We start from the raw sequence: 13,481 nt of genomic DNA, 5'->3' as shown, positions 1-13,481 counted from the left end.
GGAGAGTATTGCTATGCATTTTGAAACTATGTGTCCACCATTTAAAAATCAAGAACTGGTGCTGGAGAGACGGCTTGCTAGTTAAGAGTGCTTAGTGCTGTTACAGAGGACCTGGGTTCAGTTCCCAGATCCCATGTAGTGGCTCACAACCATTCCTAACTCCAGTTCCAGGAACCCCTCTTTATGACCTTTGAAGGCATCAGGCACGCATGTGGTGCATATACAGACATGCAGGCAAAGCACTCAGACACATAAAAATCTAAAAAGGGAAATTTTCTAAATCAGGAACTGAAACCTGTATGGTGGATCATCAGGTGAAGGCATCTACTACCAAACCTGATGACTTAAGCTGGATCCCCAGAACCCACACGGCATGTGCATCTCAGTACAGGAACCCCCAACACACTAACTAAATAAACACATGTAAAGATGATTAGCAATGACCCCTTGCCTGCACTTTCAGACAGGGTGTGTGATTGTGAATATGTTATTGTTGGTGTCGTTGAAACCCCTGCGCTTTCTAAAACACTGTGAGTGTGTCTTGAGTCTATTACACAGCCCCGAGAAAGGAAAAGACCTTATCCCTCTGCCAGTAGCCTTCTCTCCCTGCAAAACTTGTATGTACAGTGATCCAAAAACACAGAGAACCTTCTAGAAGAGTGGAGACACCAAGTCCAGCACTCTACCATGAGGAACCATAGCACTACTCCACAACACGATGACCATGAAGAAAAGAGGAACAAATCTCTCTGAAACTGGAAAAAAAACACACCAAATTATCCTCCGGTTCTGGGACACAGGCGATGAGTTCACCTCTTGGTGAAGAAAGTCAGCCATTGCCAGAGCCAGGAGGCAGAGGAGTGGAGAGAGGTCAGTGGTGTGTGGCAGATACGAGGGAGCTTGTGTGCATTTGCATAAGGGAGACTCACCAGCCCTTGCAGAGGGGCATACTCCTGTGTATGAGTTCAAGATCATGAGGGTATGTTCAAAAAAGATGGCACCAGAGGTAGAGTTCAGTCCCTACAAGTTCTCCCAAACAGCCTTAGTTAAGGCTGAAACAAAGGCCCAAGGACAGCCTTTAAAGGGGCAGCAGCTTTTCCCTGAGTATATGAGTCTGCCCTAAATGTGCCTGCAGCCCATTTCGTGTTGTTGTTTCCAGGCAACCACTGTGTAGCCCAAGCTAGCCTCCAGTTCTCAATCCTCCTGCCTCAGCCCCCAAAGAGCTGGGGTTCCAAGTGTGCAACATCACAGCCAGCTTTCCAGCGAAAAAGAAAATTATAAAATGCCTCCCTATCACAAAAATAAGCAAGCCAGCCAAAGCTGTAAACTGATACACAGGAGTCTTTGGCCAGTCAGGATAGCCAGTGAGCAGGATGAAGGGTTGGAACTTGTCTTGTTTACAAATCCTTTGTTTTGGGATAATAAGAGCAAGGAGATGCCTTGGGAGAATTTTTGACTAAGTAACAAATGCTACTTGAAGGACTTTGGAAACTTTCACAAATGCTTAACAGGTGCTAAACTAACTGTGTATTAGTTGTATCTAGCTGTTAATGTTAAGTCTTCTAAAGACCTTTATTGCTTAAGACTTCATTGGTCCTAAAGCCAGGGTTGATGGCACATGCCTTTAATCCCAGTACTTGGGAAGCAGAGAGAAGGGGATCTCTGAGTCTGGGGTCAGTGTGGTCTACAAAGCCAGTTCCAGGACAGCCAGGGATAGACAGTGAGACTCTGTCTCCAAACAAACAAACAAACAAACAAACAAACAAAAAAGACTTCATGGTCCTTGTTCATATGGAATGGTGCAAGAAGACAGTCATTTATAGGACACCAGTATATGTCACCCCAAATACACCTCATGAGCATAAGCTGGCCATTCTGAGACTAGGAGATACCAGAGACACTCTGGAGGAGGTGACAGGTGGGGGGCAGTGAGTGTAGAATCATTTTGTACAGGAAGTTTCCTTCTCTGTCTTCATGTCTCTCCAGAAACTTAAATCTGCACAATAATTCTTGAGTTGGACACTTGCTTTAATAAGGGTCACCTTATTATAGCCTGCCTTCCCTTGGCTTTCGAGAACACTTTTAAACCACCTCTGGGTTCCCTCACCCATGAATGCCTTCCTCATACTCTAGGAGCCATACAGATGACACTTTTGCATGCTTTTCTTTTATTAATTTGCCTTTTCTAATAGGGACCCTTGTAAATACCTGAAAAGGAAGAGAGGAGAGACTGCCCTCCCTTCCTGCATAGTAGATCACAAAGAATATTTGTAGGGATGAGGGTGAGGGTGCCTGCAAACTAGTCTTGACCTTGTTCTCTGTAGAGCAGGCTGCATCCCGAGGCTTCTGCTGTAGACTTCCAAGAACATTCTGTCATGTTTACTCCATTCGTTAGGCTTCCACTGATGCTGCCTGATACTTGCATACACACACACACACACACACACACACACACACACACACACACACACACACAAAGGCCTCAATGTGTAGATGGATAATTCATGTGGAAGGGGGCCAAGGATGAGGAGGGCAGCCTACTCTCCTAGGCAGGAAGCCAGAGAAGCAGCACTGTGGGCGCTGAGGGGCCCCACCCACAAGGCCGCCCTCTTTGTCTTCACTGGCTCTGTGCTGGGGAAGCGGAAACCTTGAACTTGGATGCCTCCAGGCATCAGATGGCAAGTCCTCACTTTGGCATGATGAGAAGAGCTAGCTGGGGACAAGCGGCCAACAAAGGAAGGATTTTCTTTGAGCTTGACAATTCTTTCTGTGGATTAGCTCTGCAGGTCCAGGGAACAGGAAGGCCAAGCGTCAGTCTTGTCTTGCTCCACCTGCCCCGGTCTTTCATGTTAAGTCTCTTCAGATAAGCCCAAGTAGGCCACTTGAGTCTTCAAAGGCCTTTGTGACCAGCCAGGTGGCCACTGTCCCTCCCACCTTTGCCTCTCCTGTCACCCTCTTCAAGCCTCAACCAGGCTGAGAGGGACAAGATCCTCTCCTGCTGCCTGTGTGGGCAGAGGAAAGTGCCTTGGAGGCACTGCCGTCAGCAGATGGGAAGCAGGATGTCAGGGATTCAAAAGCACCTTTCCTGTGGCTGGTCCTTCCTACACCTACCTCTAGGAAGAGCCAGCAGTCAGTGGCGAGCCAGGACCACAGCCATCCAGAACTGTCCTTGACTGTCCACAGTGGGGGACAAGACAGTGATGTAGTATGTCGGTGAAGCATAGGAGAGTCCAAACAGAGATAGGAAGGGTTAGAATGGCAGTATTCTTCTGAGAAGCACAATGTGTGGGCTGGAGACATCTATCTACACACACACACACACACACACACACACACACACACTCTCTCTCTCTCTCTCTCTCTCTCTCTCTCTCTCTCTCTCTCTTCTATCCATCCATCCGTCCATCTACTCATTTAAGCACACACTCAGTCATCCATCCAACCAAACATGAATTCATCGGCCCATCCACCCACCCATCTATCCATCCATCCATTCACCCACCCACCACCTGTCCTTCCTTCCTTTTTTCCTTCTCAGGTTCATTTTAAGGAGCTTGGGGCTGTTGAGTGTGAGGTCTGCAGGTGCAGCGCAATTCAAGCTTTCCCTCTGTAGTTTTGCAAACTGGGCTCACCGAGACTGACAGCAGGCCGAACACGGGGAGAAAAGTGGACAGATTGATTGACATGCACATGTGCACAGAAGCCATACAAAATATGAAAGTCAGAGAGGGGCCAGATGGTTGGAGCTTAAGTACCTTTTTCTTACAGGGGCGAGGGAAGAGGGAACGGCTGGAGAGCATTTCAGAAAGGGGGAGGGCAGGCAATGATTTGTAGAGGAATGAATTGGCCTGAAGGACACACTGAGGCTTGGCACAAAGTGCCCTGGGCTCTGGGGAAGGTGGTGACAAGTTATGAAGAAGCAGGTGGCAGGCTACCTGAACAAAGGCATTCTACAATGTGGGTGACACCTTGGCATAGAAGGGCTGCACCGTGTAAATGCATGGCGGAGTCTTTCCCATGTTGCCCCTCATTCCTGGCAGTCCTAATTGTGCTGAGATGAAGATTTACCAACCCGAGATATCAGAGCAACAGTTCCTGCCTCTACAACTCAGCTCCAGCCTCTCGAATTCCTTGCTGTGAGTTCATCTTCCCTGCTGCTAGTGGGGTTCAGGGGGGAGTCCAAGCCAGTTATACTGCTCTTGAGAAAAAAAACATCTCAATCAGACAAGAGACTTCTCAATCAGACAAGAGACTTAAAGGCTTGCACCACCACTGAAATACTCTTTTTATTTGAAAGAACAACTGACTGACTGACACACTTCAGTTATTCAAGACTTGAATATTAGGGACCACGGAAAAAGATGAGTGGATGAAGGCTTGTTGAGGACCTGAGCCTGGATCCCCAGCACCCATGTGAAAGCCAGGCATGGCAGTACACATCTGTCACCCCAGTGCTGGGGAGGTGGACAGAGGCAGACCCTGGAGCTCCCTGGCTAGGCAGCCTATCCAATTCTATAAACTCCAGGGTCAGTGAGAGATCTTGTCCCCACAACTAAGGGGACAGGGACACCTGACATCAAGTTTCCACAGCACAGACACCCAAATTAGAAAAAAAGACTTGACATTGAACAGATGATTTCTCTTTTGTTGTTGTTGTTAATTTATTCATCGTGTGTGTGTGTGTGTGTGTGTGTGTGTGTGTGTGTGTGTGTGTGTCTGTTTGTCTGTCCAGATGCACTCACCCCTGTGGGTGTCTGGAGAGACCAGAGGTTGATGTTGGCTGTTTCCCTCTTTTATTTTCCACTTGGGTTTTGCTTCTTTGTTGAGACAGTGGCTCTCACTTAACCTGGAGCTTCCATTTTGGCCAGGCTGGCTAACCAGCCAGCCCTCAGAATCTCTGTCATCCCCACCACCACACACACACCCAGCGCTGGGGTCACAGCCACTTGCCGCCACACCTGGCTTGGTACACTCATGCTGGGGATTCGAACTCAGCTCCTCATGCTTGTGCAAAAGGCACTCTATACCTAGACCGCTGGGCAGGTGATTTCTTTAAACTAAGCAATAAAATCAGACCTAGTGTACACACTTGGGGTCCCAGCTACTCAGTGAGTCCGAAAGTTCATGGTCAAACTGAAAATATAATGGACCTGTGACTTCAGCCATGGACAGTGCTAGCCCTTTGGTTAAGAGGAATAAAACCTGAAATTTCAAGCAAAAGCTAAAATCCTGGAGAACTTGTATCTGTGACATGAACTCAGTCACTTTCTGGTACTGACTCTTAGGAAGCAAGCAGGGGTACTAACAGCCAGGGTTTGTTTAATGTAGTAAAAATGGCCGACATTTGGTGCATCTGCACAATCCGTGAACTGATGCGTTCCAAATGGCCCATTGCAGAATCCCACATGGGTGATGTGTTTATCAGTCAAGCCCCAAGCAGCAGTGGCTTTTAGTTCATTGATGTGCCATCCCCAACTGTATCTAAGTCTACTGCCAATGGCCCAGCCCTGCCAGAAACAGCCACATGGAGTTTGGCACAGTGTCATGTTATCTGCAAAGGCCACCTAAATCCTCGATTGCATCCTGGCTACAGACCTGTCTGTGAGGCCTCATTCTCCATGCACATCAGCCCGAGTTATAAATCATGACTCGCTGAATGTGGAAGCAGATAGGGGCAATCTGGCTGTCCTCGATTAAGCCAGATGTTGAAGGGATTTGCAAATATGTTGAACAATGTCACCCTCCTCATTGTCCTTTGTTTGGGGAAATCTTTTCTTAAATGTTTAGGTTATCAAAAGTGGCACAGACTAGGTTTTTTTTTAAAATTTTTATTATTATTTTTTTTGTTTTTGTTTTTGTTTTTAGTTCTGTTTCGGTTTTTGGACTGTATGCTTGCCTGAGCCGGAAGCCAGTTAGCTGGGAAGAGAGACAGCTCAGGCTAAAGCCGGGAGTGTTCGGTAGTGTAAACAGACCAGCCGGTCCTATCCCCAACTCGGGGGATTTCAATCTTCTTAACTCTTTGTGTTTAGCAATTCCATGTCATCATCTGGACTTCTCAAAATTCTCAGAAGGTGGAGCGGGGACAGAGAAAGTTTAGCAGCAAAGTAGAATGGAATTGATTTTAGAAACCAGTGATGGTGCTTCATATCCATTGTTGGCATGGTCATATGGAGGGGGAGGAGAGAGAGACAGAGACAGAGAGAGGAGAGAGAAAGAGAGGAGGGGGAGAGACGAAAAAGAGAAAGAAAGAGAGGGAGGGAGGAAAGAGAGAAGGGAGAGGAAGGAGAGAAGAGAGAGAGGAGAGGAAGAGAGAAAGAGAAGAGAAGAGAAGAGAGAGAGAGAGAGAGAGAGAGAGAGAGAGAGAGAGAGACTGGTGTGCAGAGGGAGAAATGCCGGGAGGAAGTGCAGAGACTAGAGCCCTCATGCAGCTGGTGGGGACACAGAACTGCACAGCTGCTGTGGAAAACAGGGCGGTGGCTGCTCCAGAGATTAAACATGGATTGATGAGACAGGGTGTGGTGACACACACCTGTCACCCCAATGTCCTGGAGCTGGGTGCAGGGCCAATCTCAGCTACAAGAGCAGTTCAAGACCAGCCTGGGAAACACGAGACCTTGTTCAAAAGGCAAACAGACAGCGTAAAAGGGCTAGAGAGCTAGCGTGTACTGCTGTTCCACAAGACCCATACCAAGTGGCTCACAGCCTCCAGTCACTCCAGCTCCGGGGAGAACTTCCTTGGATCCCTGTGATCTTGTACACCACCCCCACCCCCATACACATATACATACTTCAAAACAAAATCTTTTCTTCTTTGCTTTTTTTTTTTGAGCTGAGGATTGAACCCAGGGCCTTGCACTTGCTAGGCAAGTGCTTTACCAGTGAGCTAAATCCCCAACCCCAAAAATCTTTTTTAAAGGCACTTAAAATGGGACCCAGCAATTCCACACTTCCAGTTTGGGAGTCAGTACCCCCAAAACTGAAAGCAGGATTTCAAAGAGCTCTCTGCACACCCATGTTCAGAGAAGCCCTATTCTCACTTGCAAAAATTTGGAAGCCACCCAAATACCCCAAGGCTGATGGCTGGCCTAACACATTGGGATAGCCTTCAGTCTTCAAAAGGAAGGGAATCCTCCACTTGCTGCATTATGGGAAAGAAGCCAGAGGGCTTTGAGAAACACTTAAAATGAATCAATCTTCATAGCAAACAACAGGAAGAATCTTCTTCACTCAGCATGTTGGCTCCTTTGTCAGACTGAGCTAGGCACAGCTGGGTCTGGAGGGTCACCTCTGTCATCCCAACATTAAGGAGACCGGAGCAGAAAGATTGCCAAGTTGAAGGCTAGCCTGGGCCACATTGCAAGACCCTGACCCAGGACAAAAACCACACTTTACAGAATGTTGGCATCCCTCGAATCTGTGGATCTGCTTTGGAAGCTGGCCCACTCCAAACAGAAGCTGAAGCCACATCTGGCTACATGAGTTGCTGCTGCTTGCAAGGAAGCAGGGTGGGTGGCGGCCTCGGGCACAGTGCAGCATGGACACTTGTGGCCTGGGGGACTGGGTCTGTCTAACCCACGGTGTAACCACCCTGCCTCCACACTGAGCAGCATGGGTATCAGTAGCCAGCTTCTGGCCCTGCATCTAAGGGGCCTGGGTGACCCTAGGGCTGTATGATGCTATGCCATGGGCACAGCTGTTTGGGGGCAGGTAGTGGGACAAAAGTTTTGGATCTGGAAATCATCCAGAGCTTCAAGCTGTCAGAATAAAACCAGGAACCATGGAAGCCAGAACCTTGTAGCTCTGTGTCGATGCAGAACCCTGTAGCTCTGTGTCCATGAAGAGCCCTGTAGCTCTGTGTCCATGCAGAGCCCTGTAGCTCTGTGTCCATGCAGAGCCCTGTAGCTCTGTGTCCATGCAGAGCCCTGTAGCTCTGTGTCCATGCAGAGCCCTGTAGCTCTGTGTCCATGCAGAGCCCTGTAGCTCTGTGTCCATGAAGAGCCCTGTAGCTCTGTGTCCATGAAGAGCCCTGTAGCTCTGTGTCCATGCAAAACCTTATATGCAGAGACTATGGGGGACATCTTATTCAAACCACTACATTTCCTCCTCAGAGGAGGAGGGGGCAGAAAGCCCTAGGCTCCTAATCAGAGTTGGTCTTTTTGGTGGTCTTCCCACATTTATGAGCCACCAAGAGTTGCCTTCTTAAGACAGAAGATGCTCCTATCTCCCAGCAAATCTCAAGGGTGAAGTCAAGGGCTCTGTGTCAGGAACCAGGGCCAGAGGCCAAGGATAAGAACAAGTGGATAGTTTTAAATCAACTTGACACAAGCTAAAGTCATCCGAGGGGAGGGAGCCTCAATTAAGAAAATGCCTCCATAAGACCAGGCTGTAGGTAAGCCTGTAAGGCATTTTTTAGTTGTTGTTGTCCCCTCCCCCCTCCCCCCCCCCCAGGGTTTCTCTGTGTAGTTTTGGTGCCCGTCCTGGATCTCACTCTGTAGACCAGGCTGGCCTTGAACTCAGAAGGCTGCCCCCTCCTCCCCACCCCGCCCCCTGCTGGGATGAAAGGCTTGCGCCATCACTGCCCAGCGCTTTTTCTTAAGTAGTGATTGCTGGGGGAGGGCCCAGCCCATTCTGGGTGGTGCCATAAGAAAGCAGGCTGAGCAACCCATGGAGAGCAAGCCAGTAAGCTCCATGGCCTCTGCATTAGTTCCTGCCTCCAGGTTCCTGCGCTGCTTGAGTTCCTGTCCTGACTTCCTTTGATGATGAACTGTGATATGGAAGTATAAGCCAAATAAACTCTTCCTCCCCATCTTGTTTTCGTCATGGTATTTCATCACAGCAATAGTAACCTTTACTAAGATAACAAGAAACGATTCCCAGTGCCTGTTACCCAGGAAACTACAAAGGTGCTAGGAACCAGGATGAAGCCGAAATGAACACTTTGGGTTACTGTTGATGAGAAACAAGGTGCTAGGAACCAGGACGAAGCCAAACTGTACATTTTGGGTTATTGTTGATGAGAAACGTAGCTGTCATTCTAAAAAGAATTAAGAGGCAGTTCGAGTCAAATCTGAGAACAGTGACCCAGGGACACAGATTCAGACCACAATGAACGGCATGGCCCACTGTGGACGAGGTTACATGAACAGAGGACAGTCATAAGTCAGTGTATTTACCAATGGTTTACACTGGTGGGGCTTGAGGTGAGCAGACAGAGGGATCTCCTCTATAGGTCTCAGATGCACTCTGATAATAATAATTTTAGCTTTAGGGCTGGCATGAGCAGTGGTCTGCTATGTTCAACAATGCATTCCCAAAGCTTCCCCAACAGTCACAATGATTCAGGTCATATATGAAAGTGCCTAGTAAATGGCTCATAGGGGTAAGGAAGACACGGTCAGGGTAATTCTCAATAGTACCCATCACCAAGTTAAAATGAAATCCTTACGTGGGCACTGATCCAGTCTGGCCTGTGTTTTCACAAAGGAGGAGGAGGAGCTTGGATGCTGAACACACAGGAAACGTACAAGCAAAGGTGAGCACAGTTTAAAACACCTGGGGATCTTTACCTCCCACTGCCAAAACCTTGAGGGAAGGTATAGCGCTGTGAGGAGACCTTCCCACAGAGCCTTGTGGGTGTGCATCTGAGTTGGCCCTGCCTGAACCTCAAGGCTCTTCTGGTCTCTTCAGGCAGTAAATCACTTGGTGGTTATGGTGTCCCTAGGAAACTAGTATACCTGTATAAAGGGACTTGGAGCTAAAGAAACACTTTAGGAACCTGAGAGATGGTAAAGCAGTAGCAATACCAGCATGATCCTCGCCACTCATGTGAAAAGTCCCAAGATCCTTTACACACCTATAATCCCAGAACTGGGGAGGTAGAGACAGTGGGTTCCCTGAGACTTGCTGGCCCAGCCTATCTAGCTGAATTGTAGGTTTTTCTATAGGTTCAGGGAGAGACTTTGTCTCACAAAATAAGGTGGAGAGTGACTGGGGAAGAAGACATTCAATGTTGGCCCCTGGTCTACACACACACACACACACACACACACACACACACACACACACACGTACATGCATACATGTGCACACAAACATATACCCTTATATACTACACATTACACACACAAAGATAAAAATAAACAGCTCCAATGGAATGTACAGATCCTAGGTGATTGATTGATTTGAGTTTTGTCTTTTTCATTTTTTGGAATCAGGGACTCATATAGGCCTGGCTGGCTGGCCTGGAACTCACTATACAGCCAAGGATGTTCTTGAACTCTGGTCTTCCTGCTTCCACCTCCACAAGAGCTAGGACTACAGATACCAAACACCAAACCTAGATGGTTGATTTTGAGATGGATGTGTGTGTTGATAAATCACTCAGGCTGGCTCTGAACTCCCAATCCTCCAGACTCAGCCTCCTGAGGAGATCGGATTACAGGTACCCTATACCACAACAATCTCTACACATACATCATAACTCTACTTCCAGATACCCAGACCCCTGAAGGACACTCAAAGTCCACCTCTAGTCCACATGGAACAGCAGGGCTGGCTGTGTGCATGGCTGTTGCTGATTCCATGCACTGGGCTGATAAGCACACAGAAACCTTGTCCGTCAGGGACTGTATCCTCTTTCTGTGAGGTCCCCTGCAAGCCTGAGCCCTGGCTGGGCCAGAGGGAGAGCTCAATCTCAAGCTGCCATCTTTGTCAATTCTGCCCTTCCTTTGCTTTTGCATGGAACACCTGTCTGGCCCCATTCTAGTCAACCCTCTACTGCCCAGTGTGCCTGGTGGCTCTCTGGTCCCTCCTGTCCCCTGTTACACCTGCAGACTTGTGTACACTGCAAGCATCTAAACTCAGACGACTAACATCCTCTTTTCTGTAAATGACAGTTGGGATAAAATCAGAAACAGGATGAATAAAAAGAGAGACACGATGAATTTTTAGGAGAGCAATGATGAAGGTGTGCCAGCCAAAGTGAGGTCACGGCCAGGTGCTTCCGGAGTGGGAAAAGCAGGTTTCAAACTTAAGTCCCAAGATCATTCCCTTAACCCCGCAAGTTGCATCCAGTAATGTAAAAATGGGAAAAAATTCCACTCTTAAATTCCTCAAACAATTATTGTGTGTGTGGTTTTTAATTTCATGCCCTGAAACATGGTCCTCAGGAAAATAGTGACGAAGCTTTTAAAATAATTTATTTTTATTTATGTGTAGGTATACATGTGTTTCTGTATGTACCCACAGATGCCAGAGAGGATGTAGGATTCCCTTGGAGCTGGAGTCACAGGTGATCTGCCTCTGTTTTTAACCATGGAGCCTTCTCTCCAGCCCCTAATAATGAAGCTTTAAAAGGCATTGCAAAGATACAGACTGGATGGTAAAGAGTTAAATGTTTAATATTCTTTTCCTTGGAAGCCACCATGGATCTCAGCTCTAGGAAGAGGTCCCGTGTGGTCTCACAGTTGTGAGAGAAGCCAGGGCCCCCATGTGAGAGTCTCTTCTCCCCTGATGGGTGGGTCACACTTGCAGAGTAAACAAGAGATTTTTCCTTTTCTCACAAGGAAATGAATGGCAGAAAAGGCCAGAAGACTAGATCCCTGAACTCTGAAGCCAGATTGGGGTAAGGGGACTTAGCTGGCTCTGGATTCTGAGACAGCAGTTTGCATTTGGGTGACCACGCACCTAGATCTTCCTGACAAACTCAACTGCTCCAATGGGCTGGATGGAAGAGAACTGAAAATCTCCACCAATGCCAGGATGAGGTGAGGCTGCTATACCTCTTCCTCGGACACCAGCCATGGCCATTCCACAGGACCCTGTTTGTGAGGGCTTGCACCTTCTGTGCTGGTTGGTTTTTGTCATCTTGACAAACTGGAGTCACCTGGGAAGCCAACACCTCAAAGGAAGACCTGCCTTCATCAGATTTGCCTTGGGCATATCTGTGAGACATTTTCTTAATTGCTGATTGATGTGGGAGGGTACAGATCATTGTGGGTGTTGACTGGGCAGGTAGTGCTGGGTTGTATAAGAAAGCAAGCTGAACAAGCAAGAGAGCAAGTCAGCAAGCAGCTGATCCTTTGTGCTCCTGCCTTGACTTCTCTCAGTGACAGGCCATAATGTGGAAATGTAAGCCAAATAAGAGCTTTCCTCTCCTAGGTGTTTCCGTCAGTGTTTTTACCACAGTGACAGAAAGCGAATCAGGACACCTTCTCTTGTTGAACCCTTGAACTTCTTAGTAACTTTTTGTTTTGAGACATGGTCCCATGTATGCTGGCCAGGAATTCAGTATGTAGCCGATGATTTATTTATTTATTTATTTTTGGTTTTTCGAAACATGGTTTCTCTGTGTAGTTTTGGTGCCTGTCCGAGATGGATCTCACTCTGTAGAGGCTGGCCTCGAACTCACAGAAATCTGCCTGGCTCTGCCTCCTGAATGCTGGGATTAAAGGGGAGCACCACCACCACCCCGTCCAAGGATAACTTTGAACTTCTGACCCCCCTGCTTCCACCTGAGCTGGGATGACAAGCATGTCACCTAGGACTTTGTGTATGTGTATTCTGTGTTGTGTATGTATATGGGGATCCAACCTAGGGCTTTGTGTATGCTAGACAAGCACCCTTATCAACTGAGTGATACATCTTCAGTCCCCAAAACTCATTTTTCTCAAATTGTATTATTGTTACTGTGTGTAAATGTGTATGCATAACACACATATGTATTGGTAGTTGGTTCTCTCCTTCCACATGGGTCCCATAAATTGAACTGTAGCTACAAAGAATGCAACACTCCGGCTTCCTAGTGTCTGTGGATTCCTGAAGACACAAGTCCTCTGAGCTGTGCATGCTGAGTCTACCTCAGGTCTCTCCCAGCCACCAGTCCTGGTGTACAAGGTTCCTCCTGAGGAGTGTGGGGCCATCTGAACCACTTTCTTTAAACTGTGCGTGGATGAGAAGCACTGATTACATACACGAGCGGCCACGGCATAAAATGAGTGAACCTAGACAAGCCAGGCAAACTGAGGGCCTCCCTATCTCTGTCTTTACGTCTTTCAGTGAAGCCACGGAACCCGTGGGTACGCTGATGCAGATGGCATTTTCCAGTTCTCCTAGAAAGGGCAAATTATTTGTCTGGAGCTCGGGTCCACTTGAGTCCCCAAGAAGGGAGGCGGAGCGGAACAGAGGCCAGTCTGCAGCCACTTCCCAGACTTCACGGTCGGTGTGTAGCGGAGCGCTCAGGAGACAGCACTGGGTCAGACACCCCAGGCACTCAGACCTCAAAAGTGTACCACCCGCGGATTCCCGCGCCTGTACCCAGCTCCAGAATCTGGACTGCTAGGCGCTGCACGGGGGAGAAGGGCTGGAGCCCGCCCAGAGTCGCAGGTCTTCAGATGGTACAACCCGCACTCCCCGCCAGAGCTGCAGATGGTTCCACCCGGCTCGGCAAAGCTCTCTCCGAAAGCGGAGGCGGGTGCAGAGGG

The sequence above is a fragment of the Onychomys torridus genome, chromosome 18 (assembly GCF_903995425.1).
Source record: "Onychomys torridus chromosome 18, mOncTor1.1, whole genome shotgun sequence".
Taxonomy (NCBI): domain Eukaryota; kingdom Metazoa; phylum Chordata; class Mammalia; order Rodentia; family Cricetidae; genus Onychomys; species Onychomys torridus.
The sequence above is the reverse complement of the archived record's forward strand: the minus strand, read 5'-3'. Positions refer to the sequence as shown.